Here is a 15,419-nt window from a genome sequence, read left to right as displayed (position 1 = left end):
ATAAATTCAGTTTTTACTCTCTGTAACTTTTAATATTTTTACTTTAACCCTCTAAACTTTTTATATTTACAATTTAGTCCCTTAAACAGCAAAATAATTACCACGTTGTGCTTTTTAAGATCTAAAAAGTGTTCTTCAATGTTCTTCATCACACTCAAAGTGTTCTTCATATTCTTCGTAAATTCTTCAAATTCTTTCTCTGTTTTTACCTGTTTTTCAATCTTTTTAGTAACCGATTTTTACCATAATTCATAATAAATTTGCAGCCACTAGAGCCCCATCTTTTCCACTTGATTTTAACACAAAATAAACTCCAATTTAAGGGTTAGGGGTTGAAATTTCAGCAGCTATAAGAACATGCATTCATAGCTTGAATATCATCAAATTTCATCAATTTTTTACCAAATTTCAACAAGAATCACTCATATAAATAATCAATTTCGAGCATAACCAAACCATATCATAATCACACAACTCAAAAAATTAATCAAGATTAATTTCACCAAACCATACCTTGATTTGCTACCTTAAATTCGGTTAAGCTTCTAGGTGTTCTTAGAGCACTTTTTCCTCCTAAATCACATCAAGAACAACTTTAAATACAAAAATCCTCAACTAACTGAACCTTCATATGAATATTAGGATGAGGTTTCTCACCTTACCCTTGCTGAAAATTGAAGTTTCTTAACCCTCAAGTCAAGCTAAACATGATTCCTAAGGAAGAACATTAAGAAAACACATGTTCATGCATGTTTTTCTTGAAAACCGAAACAAAAGGGAGAAAGAACAGCCCACTCACCTTGATTCCAGCCTTGATTAGTCATATAATTGTGAAGAGAATGAAGAGAGGATCATTTTGGTGTAATTGGAATTTTGATTTGAGTTTTAGTTCAGAAGAAATCAAGCTTTGAAGATTTGGAACTAAGAACTTTTCTCTCTTTTCTCTCTTGCTATTTTCGACCACAAGGAGCAAATGAGCCAGCCTTGGGGGTCTTGGGGTTGTGGAGGAGGGCTGTGATTGGTTGGCTTGGAGGTGGTTTAAAATAATATTAAAATATCTCCGGTATATAACTACTAAAACTAGATGTATCGAAACACACGTAAAAACACATCTAAAAATTCTTTTCTAACCTACTAGTATAAATGAAACTAGTAACATGTTTAATATGAGAATAGAACATATATGATGAATTATTAGTATTGCTAAAGTCATCAGAGAGTACTGGTGTTAATCTACACTAGTAGACTACGATCTCGGTCAAACCGATCTCCTATTTTTAACTAAAACAAATCAGCTAATATTATAATGTTATTCAAGTAGCTCTAATATTAATATAATTATACTATTATCTCTCTCCTCTCATGAATCGAGTTCAGTTCGTCAAACAGAGACTAATTACAGAAACCAGAATCAAAAGCTCCTTGACGTGGCGGAAAATTGCCGATTAAGAAATTATAAAGAGAACAGCATTGCAAGTACAGTTCTTAACTGACAAAAAATCCGCTTATCAATTTAGAAAGGGTTGTCACAATTTAAGAATAAAAATACTGGGAGTAAAAATCTCAGGTCGTCTCCCAACGAGTTGACAAAAGAGTGCTATTTTATTAGTCAGGAATTTTCTGAGAATTTTTAGAGTTGGAAAATGGGAAATTAAAATAATAATTAATTAAAGCAATGAAAACTAACGAGAGAATTTATATAATTAAAATAAAAGCCTTGACTGAGAGAAGATTAATCGGAATTTCTATCCTTGTTGAATTCCTCAAGTGCAATAGTAATAGGTTGTTGTTCTACTTAGTTATCCTTTACTGAATAAAGGAAAGTCAAGTAACTAACTAACCAACTTTGAATCCCAGGTGCTAATCCTCTCCTAAGGAAGGATTAGAGTCAGAGACTAGAGAGCCAGTCAACAACTTCTAATCAAAATTAACACTTGAGTATTCCAACTCAAGGGTTTCTTTTTAATTAACTCCCAAGTCAAGTTGGGAGTCTACTCCATTGACATGAATACAACGTTCACAAGCATATAAAGAGAATAAGAAGAAGACATGATAAATTAAATAGTAACTGAAAATTAATTAAAAGTAAAAATAGTACTTTGCATTAATAAATCCCAAAATACAACATCCTTATCTGAACAGGGTTAATGGGCAATTAAAAGAGTAAAGGAATAAGAAAGCAAACTAGAACAATAGAGACTTCAACGGAGGTAGTGACCCTTCTCAATATCCAAAGCGAAAGCATAAAAAGCATAAAAACTAGAACTATGAATGTGAAGAAAACCTAGAGGAGAGTAATTTCTCTATAAGATTCTAATCTAAAACTAAAAACTATACGAATGAGAATGTGTGTTGAGTCTCTGCTTGTCCCCTAGCTCTAGCCTGTGTTTCTGGGCCGAAAACTGGGGCCAAACTTGGCCCAAAATTGCCCCCAGCGTTTTCTGTGATTTCTGCAGATAGCACACATCACGCATACGTATCAGTGATGCGTACGCATCGCTAGTCAACTTTGCGTCTCACGCGTACGCGTCAGGCACGTGCACGCGTCGCCATGCAAACTCCGATTCACGCGCACGCGTGAGCCATGCGTGCGCGTCGCTTCTCGCTGGTTGTCCCCTTAGTTTCTTGTGTTCCTTCCATTTTTGCAAGCTTCCTTTCCATCTTCTAAGCAATTCCTGCCCTATAAAGCCTGAAAACACTTAACGCACAGATCACGGCATCGAATGATATAAAAGGAGAATTAAAAACCTACAATTTAAAGGCTTAGGAAGCAAGTTTTCAATCATATAACAAAATTAGGAAGGAATTGTAAAATCATGCAAATTGTATGAATAAGTGTGCAAAGACTTGATAAAACCACTCAATTGAGTACAAGATAAACCATAAAATAGTGGTTTATCAATCTCCCCACACTTAAACATTAGCATGTCGTCATGCTAAGCTCAAGGAGATATAAAGAATGAATGGGAGAAAGTAAGACTTATGAGATGCAACCTATGAATGCAACTATATGCTGAGATAATTTTGTCTTACTTGGTCAAAAGTAAATAAGCTCTTCAAGACAAACATAAATCAGATTCCACTAATTCAAATTATACAATAAAAGACAAGTAAACTTGTGAGAAGGTAGCTCATGAAAGCAGGGAACATAGAATCAAGCATTGAACCCTCATTGGTGGTGTATATGCACTCTAATCGCTCAAGTGTCTAGGGTTAATTCGCTCTACTCTTCCGTAATCATGCTTTCTAAAACTTTGTTCTTCATCTAACCAATCAACAAATATTTAGTATACCAATGCAAACATCATGAGGTCTTTTCAAGGTTGTAATGGGGCTAAGGTAAGGGTGAGGGTATATGTATGGCTAAGTGAGCTATAATATGAATCTTTGACTAACCTAAGCTCTCACCTAAACACACACACACTCTATGTAACTCTAAAATCATGCCTAGCTACCCATAATTCACACTTTTGCATCACATACTCATGTATCAAATTTTCCTTAATTTCACCACATCTGCATTGATCTTTTATTGAACTTAGCATTGAGGTAATTTTGTCCCCTTATTTATCTATTCACTTATATTGCAATTTATTATTATTTTTTTTTTTTGAATCATAAAAGCAAACATAACTTATCAATGCACATGAGTTTTTAATTTTTCTGGTCTCACATGAGTATGCACCCAAATTCCTAATACTTTTGTCAATAAAACACAGCACACTTTCATAACCCCAAGTTCCCACAGTTCCCCATACTTAATTAATACACACTCTCTAACTTAAGCTAATCAAAGATTCAATTGAGGTAATTAATTATTTTTCCGCTTAAGGCTAGTGATGTGGTAAAATATAGAATAAAAGGGGATTAAAAGGCTCAAAGTGGCTAACAAAGATGATGGAAAGGGTAGGCTATTTGGGATAAGTGAGCTAATAACAAATGATGGCCTCAATCATATGCAAGCATGTAAATACACTAAACAATGGACATATAGAATGGAACCAAATATAGATTGCAGTCATAGAGAAGAAAACACACAAGAATAAAATATTATGGTTAAATAATATAACCATGTAATTAAGCTCAAATCTTACAGGTTGTGTGTTCTTAGCTATACTTCATGTTTCAATTTATAGTCTTCAAACAAGTTTAACACAATTTTTCAATTTAAATTAGTGGAATACTATAAAAAGGGTCTTGAAAGGAAACTCATTACTTTAACCAAGCAAAACATACATGCAAATAATTATTAACATGCAATCTATCCTATCTAACAAAGGAAAAAGTCAAATGTTGGTGTTAAGAGAGAGAGAGAGAGAGCTTACCTCCAGAAGTCAAGGACTGACCTCCCCACACTTAAGGCTTGGTACGGTCCTCCGTGCCATCAGTAAGGAGCAAGGGAGGGCTGGAAGCGTCACCTCCAGTGTTTGGTTCGCCTTGGCTCTCTGTACTACTGGATGAAGGGGAGTCCGGGGTGTCCTATGGTTCTGGAGGTGGGTGTGTACCAACTATGAGGTCCTTCAAATAGTTGTATCGGCGCTTGTTACGACGCTCCATTTGCTCCATCCGCCGGTCTTGCCGGTCGAACCTCTCAAGGATCTGAAGGAACATCTGATGGATGGATGGTGTTTGTGGTGTAGATGATGGTGGAGTAGAGGTAGGAGGAGTATCCAAAGATGAGCCTACAGGCTGGCTCGCAGAGGGGACTGGTGGCCTGATATACTTCCCATTTGGGACATACTGGTCGGCCTTAGGGATCATGACCTTCGTGTCACTTGCCCGAGAGGACACACCTGCTGCGGAGACTAATTCTGAGACCAAGGTGAGGAAAGGTAGATTACCCGCTATCTGTACGTGTCCCATGGCTTGCCGGATGTGTCGGGGTAGGTTGAGGGGTTGTTCTGTCAGGATGCACCAGATGAGGACAGCCATGTCTACTGTGAAGGTTGACTCGTGAGTGCTCAGAAAGATATAGTGGGACATAATTTGTGCCCACATGCGAGACTCTAGGGTGAGTGACTGGGCTGAGATGCTCTTGGATTTTGAACGATGATGCCCATAGATCCAGTTGCTGTCAGGTTGGGCTATAACTCCAAGAACGCTATCCTAGTCGAACTGATACATCTGACGCTTAAAAGAGGCTGCTTGATAAGCATCCCATCCTTCTGGACTAGGTGGAAGGTCCAGTGCTCTCTGTATGGCACTTTTGGAGACAGGGACTTGCTGCTGACGAACGTAGACAATCTGCAGAGTAGGTGAGTAGAAGTTGGAGTAGAATTCAACTACCCAGGATAAGTTGGCCTCTCGCGGCTGCTTCCTCAAAAATTTCCACTATCTCCGCTCTATGCGAGGCTCCACAAAATCAACAAAGTGTGTTGGGATAATGAGTAGATGATCAGTGTTGTATATGAGATACGCACGAGAGCCAAAATTGCATATGATGCGTGCGGGTCAGGGACGCGTACGCGTGGATGGCCATGATGGGAAAACGACGCGCACGCGTCAGGGACGCGTACGCGTGATGGGGCTTGTGCTCCTAGCACTATTCCAGCCCCATACCATCATAAATTTCTGGCCAAACACCTTTTACGCCAATTTTACATGGTCACGCGTGCGCGTCAGGGACACGTACGCGTGGACTTGCTTGTGCGCAAGGCATGTGTCCAGCACCACTCCAGCCTAACTTTTTGTTCAATTCATTTATTTTACACAGGCACATATGACGCATACGCGTCGTAGACGCTCGCGCATCAACTGCGCATTTTTTTTAATGCAGAATGCAGATGAGTTTGTAGAAATTAAAATAACTTCTATTAAAAACAAAAGAAAATAAAACTGGGAATGCAAAAGAACGAACATACCATGGTGGGTTGTCTCCCACCTAGCACTTTGCTTTTACGTCCTTAAGTTTGACGGTCCACAAGCTCAATTTTCTGCTGCTGGTGGATCCTCCAAGAGGAAGTTCTCGAGCTCCTTATTGTTCTTCATCTTCTCACCATGATATAGCTTTAAGCGATGTCCATTGACCTTGATGCATTTGGAACTTGAAGGATGGCTCAGGTGAAAGACTCCATATGGCTCTACCTTCTCTACTCTATAGGGGCCTTCCCACCTGGATCTCAGCTTGCCTAGCATGAGCCTCAGCCTTGAGTTGTAAAGGAAGACTAGTTTCCCAGGTCTGAACTCTCTTCTCTTGATATGCTTGTCATGCACAGCCTTCACTTTTTTTTTATATAGCCTGGAGTTGTCATATGCTTCGAAGCGAAGGGTCTCCAGTTCTGCTAGTTGCAGCTTTCTTTCAGCACCAGCCTTCCCAAATCCCATGTTGCATTCTCGCACAGCCCAAAAAGCCTTGTGTTCCACCTCCACTGGGAGGTGGCAAGCCTTTCCATATACTAGGCGAAAGGGACTCATCCCTATTGGCGTCTTGTATGCTGTCCGATAGGCCCAGAACGCGTCTACAAGCCTGGTGCTCCAGTCCTTCATATAAGGCTTGACTATCTTCTCCAGTATGTGCTTTATCTCCCTGTTAGACACCTCGGCTTGTCCATTGGTCTGAGGATGGTAGGCTGTTGATACCTTGTGCAAAATGCCATGTCTCTTCAGTAGACCGGTTAATCTCCTGTTATAAAAGTGAGAGCCTTGATCACTCACGATTGCTCGTGGTGATCCAAAGCGACAGATAATATGGTTTCTAACAAAGGAGACAACAGTGTTAGCATTATTAGTATGGGTAGGAATTGCTTCCACCCATTTAGAAACATAGTTTACAGCTAACAATATATATATAAGAAACCACTAGAGTTTGGGAATGGACCCATGAAGTCAATGCCCCAAACATAAAAAAATTTCACAGAATAGCATAAGCTGTTGGGGCATCTCATCCCTCTTGGATATATTACCAAACCTTTGGCATGGAAAACAAGATTTACAGAAGGCAGTAGCATCTTTGAAAAGAATGGGCCACCATAATTCACAGTCTAAAATTTTTCTAGCTGTTCTTTGAGGGCCAAAATGACCACCACTCTCAGAAGAGTGGTAGGCCTCTATAATTGACTGAAATTCTGATTGAGGCACACACCTTCGAATTACCTGGTCAGAACCATACCTCCATAAATATGGGTCATCCCATATATAATATTTGGACTCACTTTTCAGCTTGTCCCTTTAATGCTTAGTAAAATTGGGATGGAAGGTATGACTAACTAGATAATTAGCTACAGGTGCATACCAAGGAACTACTTCAGATACTGTGTGCAAGCTATCAAATGGAAAAGCATCATTGATAGGAGTGGAGTCAACCTTAATGTGCTCAAGGCGGCTCAAGTGGTCTGCCACTAAATTTTGGGAACCACTCCTATCTTTGAATTCTAAATCAAATTCTTGCAACAGCAATATCCAACGTATTAGCCTTGGTTTGGACTCTTTTTTAGCTAATAAATATTTTAGAGCTGCATGGTCCGAGTACACTACCACCTTAGTACCAAGTATATAGGCTCGGAATTTATCCAGAGCAAAAACAATAGCCAGAAGCTCTTTTTCAGTGGTAGTATAATTAGATTGAGCAACGTCTAGGGTCTTAGAAGCATAAGCAATTACAAAAGGATCCTTACCTTCGCGCTAAGTCAGCGCTGCTCCTACTGCATGGTTGGAGGCATCACACATAATCTCAAAGGGCTGGCTCCAGTCTGGTCCTCTCACAACCGGAACTTGAGTTAAGGCGATCTTCAGCTTATCAAACACTTCTATGCAGTCCTCACTCAGCTCGAACTCAACATCTTTCTGCAATAGTCTGGATAAAGGCAACGCTACCTTACTGAAGTCCTTGATAAATCTCCGGTAGAAACCTGCATGACCAAGGAACGAATGGACTTCCCTCACGGAGGAGGAGTAAGGTAAACTAGAAATTACATCTAACTTTGCTGGATCTACAGAAATACCAATATTAGAAACAACGTGTCCTAGAACAATACCTTGTTTTACCATAAAGTGACATTTTTCAAAATTTAATACAAAGTTTGAACTAACACACTTGTCTAATACTCTAGCTAAACTATCCAAGCAAAAGCTAAATGAATCACCATAAACGCTAAAGTCATCCATGAAAACTTCCATATAGCTCTCAATAAGATCCGAGAAGATACTCATCATGCACCTTTGGAAAGTAGCCGGTGCATTACACAAGCCAAAAGGCATCCTCTTGTATGCATACGTTCCAAATGGACATGTAAAAGTAGTCTTTTCCTGATCTTCAGGAGCTATATGAATTTGAAAATAGCCTGTGTAACCATCTAAGAAGCAGTAGTGTGATTTACATGACAGACGATCAAACATCTGATCGATAAATGGCAAGGGGTAATGATCCTTACGAGTAGCTTGGTTGAGGCGCTTGTAGTCAATGCATACCCTCCATGAATTCTGCACTCTAGTTGTTAGGAGCTCTCCATGCTCATTCTTCACTGTTGTGACTCCAGACTTCTTAGGCACTACTTGTACTGGACTGACCCATTCACTGTCTGAGATGGGGTAGATGATATCAGCTTCAAGCAGTCTGGTCACTTCCTTCTTGACAACTTCCAAGATGGTGGGGTTCAACCGCCTTTGAGGTTGATGGACAGGCCTTGCTCCCTCTTCTAAAAATATTCTGTGCTCACAAACTTGAGGGCTGATGCCTACTATATCCGCCAAACTCCACCCAATTGCTTTCTTGTGTCTTCTCAGTACACTAAGCAGTTGTCCCTCTTGTTGGAAAGTGAGTTCCCTTGCAATGATAACTGGGAGCTTCTAATTATCCTCAAGGTAAGCATACTTGAGGTGGGGTGGAAGGGGCTTTAATTCCATTTTCTGCTTATGGCTAGGTACTGGATCATCTAGAGCTAGTGATGATGGCAAAGTGTCCTCATTGTGTTTAGAGGGTTTCCCCACACTTGGACCGTGCTCCATGTGCATCTCTTCTACTTCTTCCTGGTGGACTGCAGCTACAGTCTCATCAATGATGTCGCACTGGAAGATGGAATGATCTTCCGGAGGGTGCTTCATAGCTTCATCCAAGTTGAAGCTCACTGCTCTACCATCTATCTCAAAGGAGTAAGTTCCTGAGAAGGCATCTAATTTGAACTTTGAAGTCTTCAGGAATAGCCTTCCAATCAGGATGGATGATGGTCTTCCTGAGTCATGACGGGGCATCTCCAAAATATAGAAGTCAATAGGAAATGTGAGCCCCTTAATGCTCACCAGCACGTCCTCAGTAATCCCAACAACTGTGATTATACTTTTATCTGCCAAAACAAAACGAGCTGCCGACCTTTTTAAGGGAGGGAGCCTCAAAGCATCATATACAGACAATGGCATAATACTAACATACGCTCCTATTCAGACATACAGTCAAAAAATGTTACACCCTCAATGGCACATGTAACCATGCATGGACCTGGATCACTACATTTTTCTGGTATATCACCCATTAAAGCAGATATTGAGCTACCTAAGGGAATAATTTCTAAATCCTGTATTCTATTCTTATGCATGCATAAATCCTTAAGAAACTTCGCATACTTAGGTACCTGGCTAATGGCATCAAAAAGGGGAATGGTTACCTCAACCTTTTTGAAGATCTCCACTACTTTTGGATCGAGCTCTATCTGCTTTCTGGACTTCTTAGCAAGGTGTAGAAAAGGGATAGGGATGACGCCTCTTGTAGCTTCAGCTTCCTTTGGTGCGCTATTCTCTGGTTGAGCTGCTTCTTTTTCAACCATGTCCTGTACTTCATCTTCCTCTTCGGCATCTTCTATCTCAACAACATCTTCAACTTGGGTATCTTCATTTGAGCTTCGCTCCTCATGACTCCTCTCTTGCAGTGTGGTTCTGGACCTCAAAGTGATGACATTGATTCCACCTTTGGGGTTGGGTATAGGTTGAGAAGGAATTACACTGGAGCTTGAAAGTTGATTGTTGGGAGTAATTAGTGAATCCATCTGGGAGATGAGAGCTTGGATGGTGGAGCTAAGACCATTTATGGAAGAGTGAATTGAATTCTAAATATCTTGTTGTCCTTGCGTAATAGTACGAAGTATCTCATCATTAGAAGAAGAAGGGTAAGTGATTTGAGGGGCCTGCTGTTGGTTGTTCTGAGGCACTTGGGACTGCCTTTGGTGAGGTGCTCTGTAAGGCTGGTTTTGGTTCTGCTGTCTATTATTATTGTTCTACCTCTGATTCCCACTATTATCCCTGCCTCTTCTGTTGTAGTTGTCCCTCCATCCCTAGTTGGGATTATCTCTCCATCCATGGGTGGAGTTATCTTGCCAACCTTGATTGTAGCTTCCACCTTGGTTATAATTGCCGCCTTGTTGATAGTATCCTTAATTCGGGTGGTCATAGAAATTATGAGTAGCTGCCAAGGTGTTGTCTTCTTGTTGGAGCTGCAGACACTTATCAGTGTAATGAGTATAACAGGCACATATTCCGCACACTCTTTGAGGAACCAGCTGTTGACATTGTTGTTGTAGGGGAGGCTGAGGCTGTTGTTGATTTAGCTATAGCTGCTTCAGTAAGTTGGTCATCTCTTCCAGAGTCTGTGTGAGAGCAGTAGTCTCACTACTAGAGGAAACTTCCGCAATAGCCTTAGGATGGTTGTTCATGTGCCTGACATTCCGGGTAGACTCTGCTAGATCGGTGATCAGTTGCCAAGCTTCTGCCGCCGTCTTGTACTTCTTCAGAGAACCATTACTTGCAGCGTCTAATGTAGTCTTATCCCGAGGCTTCATGCCTTGTGTGAAGTAGCTGATCAACACCATCTGATCAATCTTATGGTGGGGACATGAGTCTAGGAGATTCCTAAAATTTTTCCAATACTCATAAAGGGTCTCTGACTCGCCTTGGATAATGCAAGAAATCTCTTTCTTCAGTCTATCTGTAACTTTAGCTGGAAAGTATTTTTCTAGGAACTCCCTTCTGAGCAGATCCCAGTTGGTAACGACTGCTTCAGGTTGAGTGTAGAACCACTCCCTTGCCTTTCCCTCAAGAGAAAATGGGAAGGCATACAGCCAAATAGTAGTCTTTTCTGCACCATGATGCCTAGTAGTTGAGCAGGCCATCTGAAAATCTCTGAGGTGCTTTATGGGCTCTTGTGTAGGTAAGCCATGAAACTTAGGCAGTAAGTTGATTAGCGTAGTCTTTAGTTCAAAATCTGCAGCCAGATTTCGGTGACGCGCTTGATATAGTTGCAGTGTAAAGTTTGGAGCTCTTGCTTCTTGGAGAGTAATCCTTCTGGGCTCTGCCATATTACCTGCACATAAATTAGCAGAATGAGTAGAAAGGGAGCGTGTTTCTTCCTCAGATGGCACTTCAGATTCGCCTTCAGAGGCTAACCGACGCCGAGCTCACCTAATACGTGAAATAGTTCTTTCAATTTTAGGATCAAACGTGGCTAAGCTCGGATCAGGCAGTGAACGCGTCATTCAATGAAAGAAACATACAGCTCATGGTAAATAAGTAAAATAAAAATATGCAAAAATTAAAAATATATACACCAACAAATAATTTAGCACACTATTGCAACTGCCCGGCAACGGCGCTAAAAATTAACGTGGCGGAAAATTGCCGATTAAGAAATTATAAATAGAACAGCGTTGCAAGTACAGTTCTTAACTGACGAAAAATCCGCTTATCAATTAGAAAGGGTTGTCACAATTTAAGAATAAAAATACTGGGAGTAGAAATCTCAGGTCGTCTCCCAACGAGTTGACAAAAGAGTGCTATTTTATTAGTTAGGAATTTTCTGAGAATTTTTAGAGTTGGAGAACGGGAAATTAAAATAATAATTAATTAAAGCAATGAAAATTAACGAGAGAATTTATATAATTAAAATAAAAGCCTTGAATGGGAGAAGATTAATCGGAAGTTCTATCCTTGTTGGGTTCCTCAAGTGCAATAGTAATAGGTTGTTGTTCTACTTAGATATCCTTTACTGAATAAAGGAAAGTCAAGTAACTAACTAACCAACTCTGAATCCCAGGTCCTAATCCTCTCCTAAGGAAGGATTAGAGTCAGAGACTAGAGAGCCAGTCAACAACTTCCAATCAAAATTAACACTTGAGTATTCCAACTCAAGGGTTTTCTTTTAATCAAATCCCAAGTCAAGTTGGGAGTCTACTCCATTGACATGAATACAACGTTCATAAGCATATAAAGAGAATAAGAAGAAGACATGATAAATTAAATAATAACTGAAAATTAATTAAAAGTAAAAATAGTACTTTGCATTAATAAATCCCAAAATGCAACATCCTTGTCTGAACAGGGTTAATGGGCAATTAAAAGAGTAAAGGAATAAGAAAGCAAACTAGAATAATAGCGACTTCAACGGAAGTAGGGACTCTTCTCAAAATCCAAAGCGAAAGCATAAAAAGCATAAAAACTAGAACTATGAATGTGAAGAAAACCTAGAGGAGAGTGATTTCTCTCTAAGATTCTAAACTAAAACTAAAAACTATGCGAATGAGAATGTGTGTTGAGTTTTTGCTTGTCCCCTTGCTCTAGTCTGTGTTTCTGGGCCAAAAACTGGGTCCAAACTTGGCCCAAAATTGCCCCCAGCATTTTTTGTGATTTCTGCAGATAGCGCACATCACGCGTACGCGTCAGTCACGTGTACGCGTCGTTCGTCAACTTTGCGTCTCACGCATACGCGTCAAGCACGCGCACGCGTTGCCGTGCGAACTCCGATTCACGCGCATGCATGAGCCATGCATGCGCGTCACTCCTCGCTGGTTGTCTCCTTAGTTTCTTGTGTTCCTTCCATTTTTGCAAGCTTTCTTTCCATCCTCTAAGCCATTCCTACCCTATAAAGCCTGAAAACACTTAACGCACAGATCACGGCATCGAATGGTATAAAAGGGGAATAAAAAACTTACAATTTAAAGTCTTAGGAAGCAAGTTTTCAATTATATAACAAAATTTGGAAGGAATTGTAAAATCATGTGAATTGTATGAATAAGTGTGCAAAGACTTGATCAAACCACTTAATTGAGTACAAGATAAACCATAAAATAGTGGTTTATCACTCCTAACCGGTACTTTTCAAAAACTAGATTCTTCGTGGCTGCGTTGTCGATCTTGCCTCAAAATAGGTTCTGGCTTAAAGATGACATAATGATAATGATGATTGAGATGCTTGAGGATACAACAGAGGTACTTCCTTCAGTGATCTTCCAGAGAACTTCGTATCTTCAGAAAAGATCTCGCGTACTCAAAAACTAGGTTGTTACATTCTACACTACTAAAAGAAAATTTTTGCCCTCAAAATTTTAGTTACCTAAGAATAGATGCGGAAAATCGGCTTTCATTTTGTCTTCCAGTTCCCAAGTGTGCTCCTCTTCTCGTCTTCGTTCCCAAGCTACCTTGACCAAGCGAACAGTTTTGTCTTTCGGTTGCTTATCACTTCTTTCCACGATCTGGACTAGTGATGCTTGATATGTCAAATCATTTCGTAACTATACTGTCTCTGGTTGTAAAACATGACTCTCGTCGGAAATATATTTCTTAAGTTGTGAGACTTGAAAAACATCATGAAGGTTTGATAGATAAGGAGGAAGGGTTACTTGATAAGCCACCGGGCCCTCTCTTTCAAGTATTTAGAAAAGTCCTATCGAGGGCTAAGCTTTTTAGTCTTGAGGGCTTTACCTACTCTAGTAATTGGGATTACTTTTAGAAAAATGTGGTCTCCTTCTCTAAACCCTAAGGGTCTACGTCTATTATCAGCATAGCTCTTTTGACGGCTTTGTGCTGTTTGGATCTTCTAACGAATCTTTTTTATCTTGTCAGTAGTTTCTTGCACTAAGCTGGACCCACGATACTAGCTTCTCCTCCGTTATACCAACACAACGGTATTTGACATCTTGTTCTATAGAAAACTTCATATGGTGCCATCCCGATGCTTTGCTGGTAACTGTCATTGTAGACAAATTGGACCACCAAAACATCTACTTCAAATCTTGATACACCTTTGCCACTCCAAAATGCACAGAAAATTTGCTCTAGTGAGCTTCTATGAGAGCTTACTATTGTAAATCTCCAGGATTAGGTACACAAATTTTGTTCTTGTATCTCCATAATTTATCTTAATCTTGGTGTACATCTTCTGGTTCATCTGCTTTACGAGTAACACTAGAGCTCCCCAAAGAGATGCACTTAGATAAATAACTTCTTTTTATTGGAATGGATGATTTTGTAACGTATAACGTTTAATACGAGGTCCACTCCCAAGATGAAGTAATTGTGGTGCACTGGATCCTCGTAAATGCAAGGGTCCTCGAACTCATAGAATATCACACTCATTTCCATCTGGAGGGGAAGAGGGAGAGTAAGGATAAGAACTGAGAAGTTATTAGTAGAGTCGGGTTAATTAGTCATGTTAATCGGCTCCGTCGAGCTTTTCAGATCACATGATACTTTACAGAAAATTGAGGAAAGGAAGAAAGCAAATAAAAAAAAAACAAAGAAAGCAAAAAATAGAGAGCAAACAGAGAAACACAGAAAATAAAGCACAACACAGAGAATATGAAACAGAGAATAATGTGCACACAAGAATTATGCATGTCTGCTCCTAGTGCATGTAATGAGCTCATTTGTCGATTTCTACCTGCTTCCGACATAGCCCGAAGCAGCTGAAATGATTATGGCATTCCTAATGGCAACACACACTACATGCAAGAAATAACCCATCTGCCCTACAGGGTGGCATTCAGTCTTTACTTGCCAAGACACCTTCTGTATGTAGAAAATAACCCCTCTGCCCTACAGAGATGGAACAGGTGGTCACGGTACCTCTGTACGCAGAAAATAACCCCTCTGCCTTACAGGAATATATTATGGATCAGTACCGCAGGAAAGCGTTTTATGGTCATACCACTATCTATCTGACTGTCTCACTGCAGCAGATGAACATACAAAAATTTTTCATACCACAAGGCTTAACCCTTTATTCTCATCCTCTTTTTCTCTATTCTCTTTGTCTCTTGATTCTGCACTTGTTATCTTGTTAATATTTGTACATATATAGCTTATGTCAGTTTCGGTATGAATAGTCAGTCTGTTCCAAGCATAGGTTCATTAAGTCTATGCTGAACTAGTATAACTTTTCATATAATACCTAACCCTAGGCGCAACTCAAATACTAACTATGTTGCTCCTAGTTTGCTCACTACTCACCATTTATTTCTGTCATTAAAACTTTACCAACTCTTTCTTCGATTTTTATCTTTTCTTCAACTTTTTATCTTTCCTTTGTCTTTGCCTTATTACCACTCCCTAAGTGTTTTATGAAGGTAATTATGAGATTCTGGGCTTAAAGTTGTCTTCCTAAAGTTTTTACGAAAAATTGTCTTTTCTGTATTATTTTATTATTTTTAATAAAACATTTTTTA

General features: G+C 39.7%; 1 long non-coding RNA gene across 1 annotated transcript in view; it reads right to left on the bottom strand.

Moving 5' to 3' along the window:
- Positions 1,977 to 15,419, bottom strand: part of LOC110270165 — an 18,229-nt gene continuing 4,786 nt past the window's right edge. The window contains exons 2-4 of the long non-coding RNA XR_002359357.1: positions 9,765 to 9,773; positions 9,064 to 9,067; positions 1,977 to 1,991 (exon numbers count right to left, since the gene is read on the bottom strand). This is a non-coding gene — a long non-coding RNA (uncharacterized LOC110270165). The remainder of the gene's footprint in view (positions 1,992 to 9,063; positions 9,068 to 9,764; positions 9,774 to 15,419) is intronic.

The sequence above is a fragment of the Arachis ipaensis genome, chromosome B03, assembly GCF_000816755.2.
Source record: "Arachis ipaensis cultivar K30076 chromosome B03, Araip1.1, whole genome shotgun sequence".
Classification (NCBI taxonomy): Eukaryota; Viridiplantae; Streptophyta; class Magnoliopsida; order Fabales; family Fabaceae; genus Arachis; species Arachis ipaensis.
The sequence above is the reverse complement of the archived record's forward strand: the minus strand, read 5'-3'. Positions and strand labels throughout refer to the sequence as shown.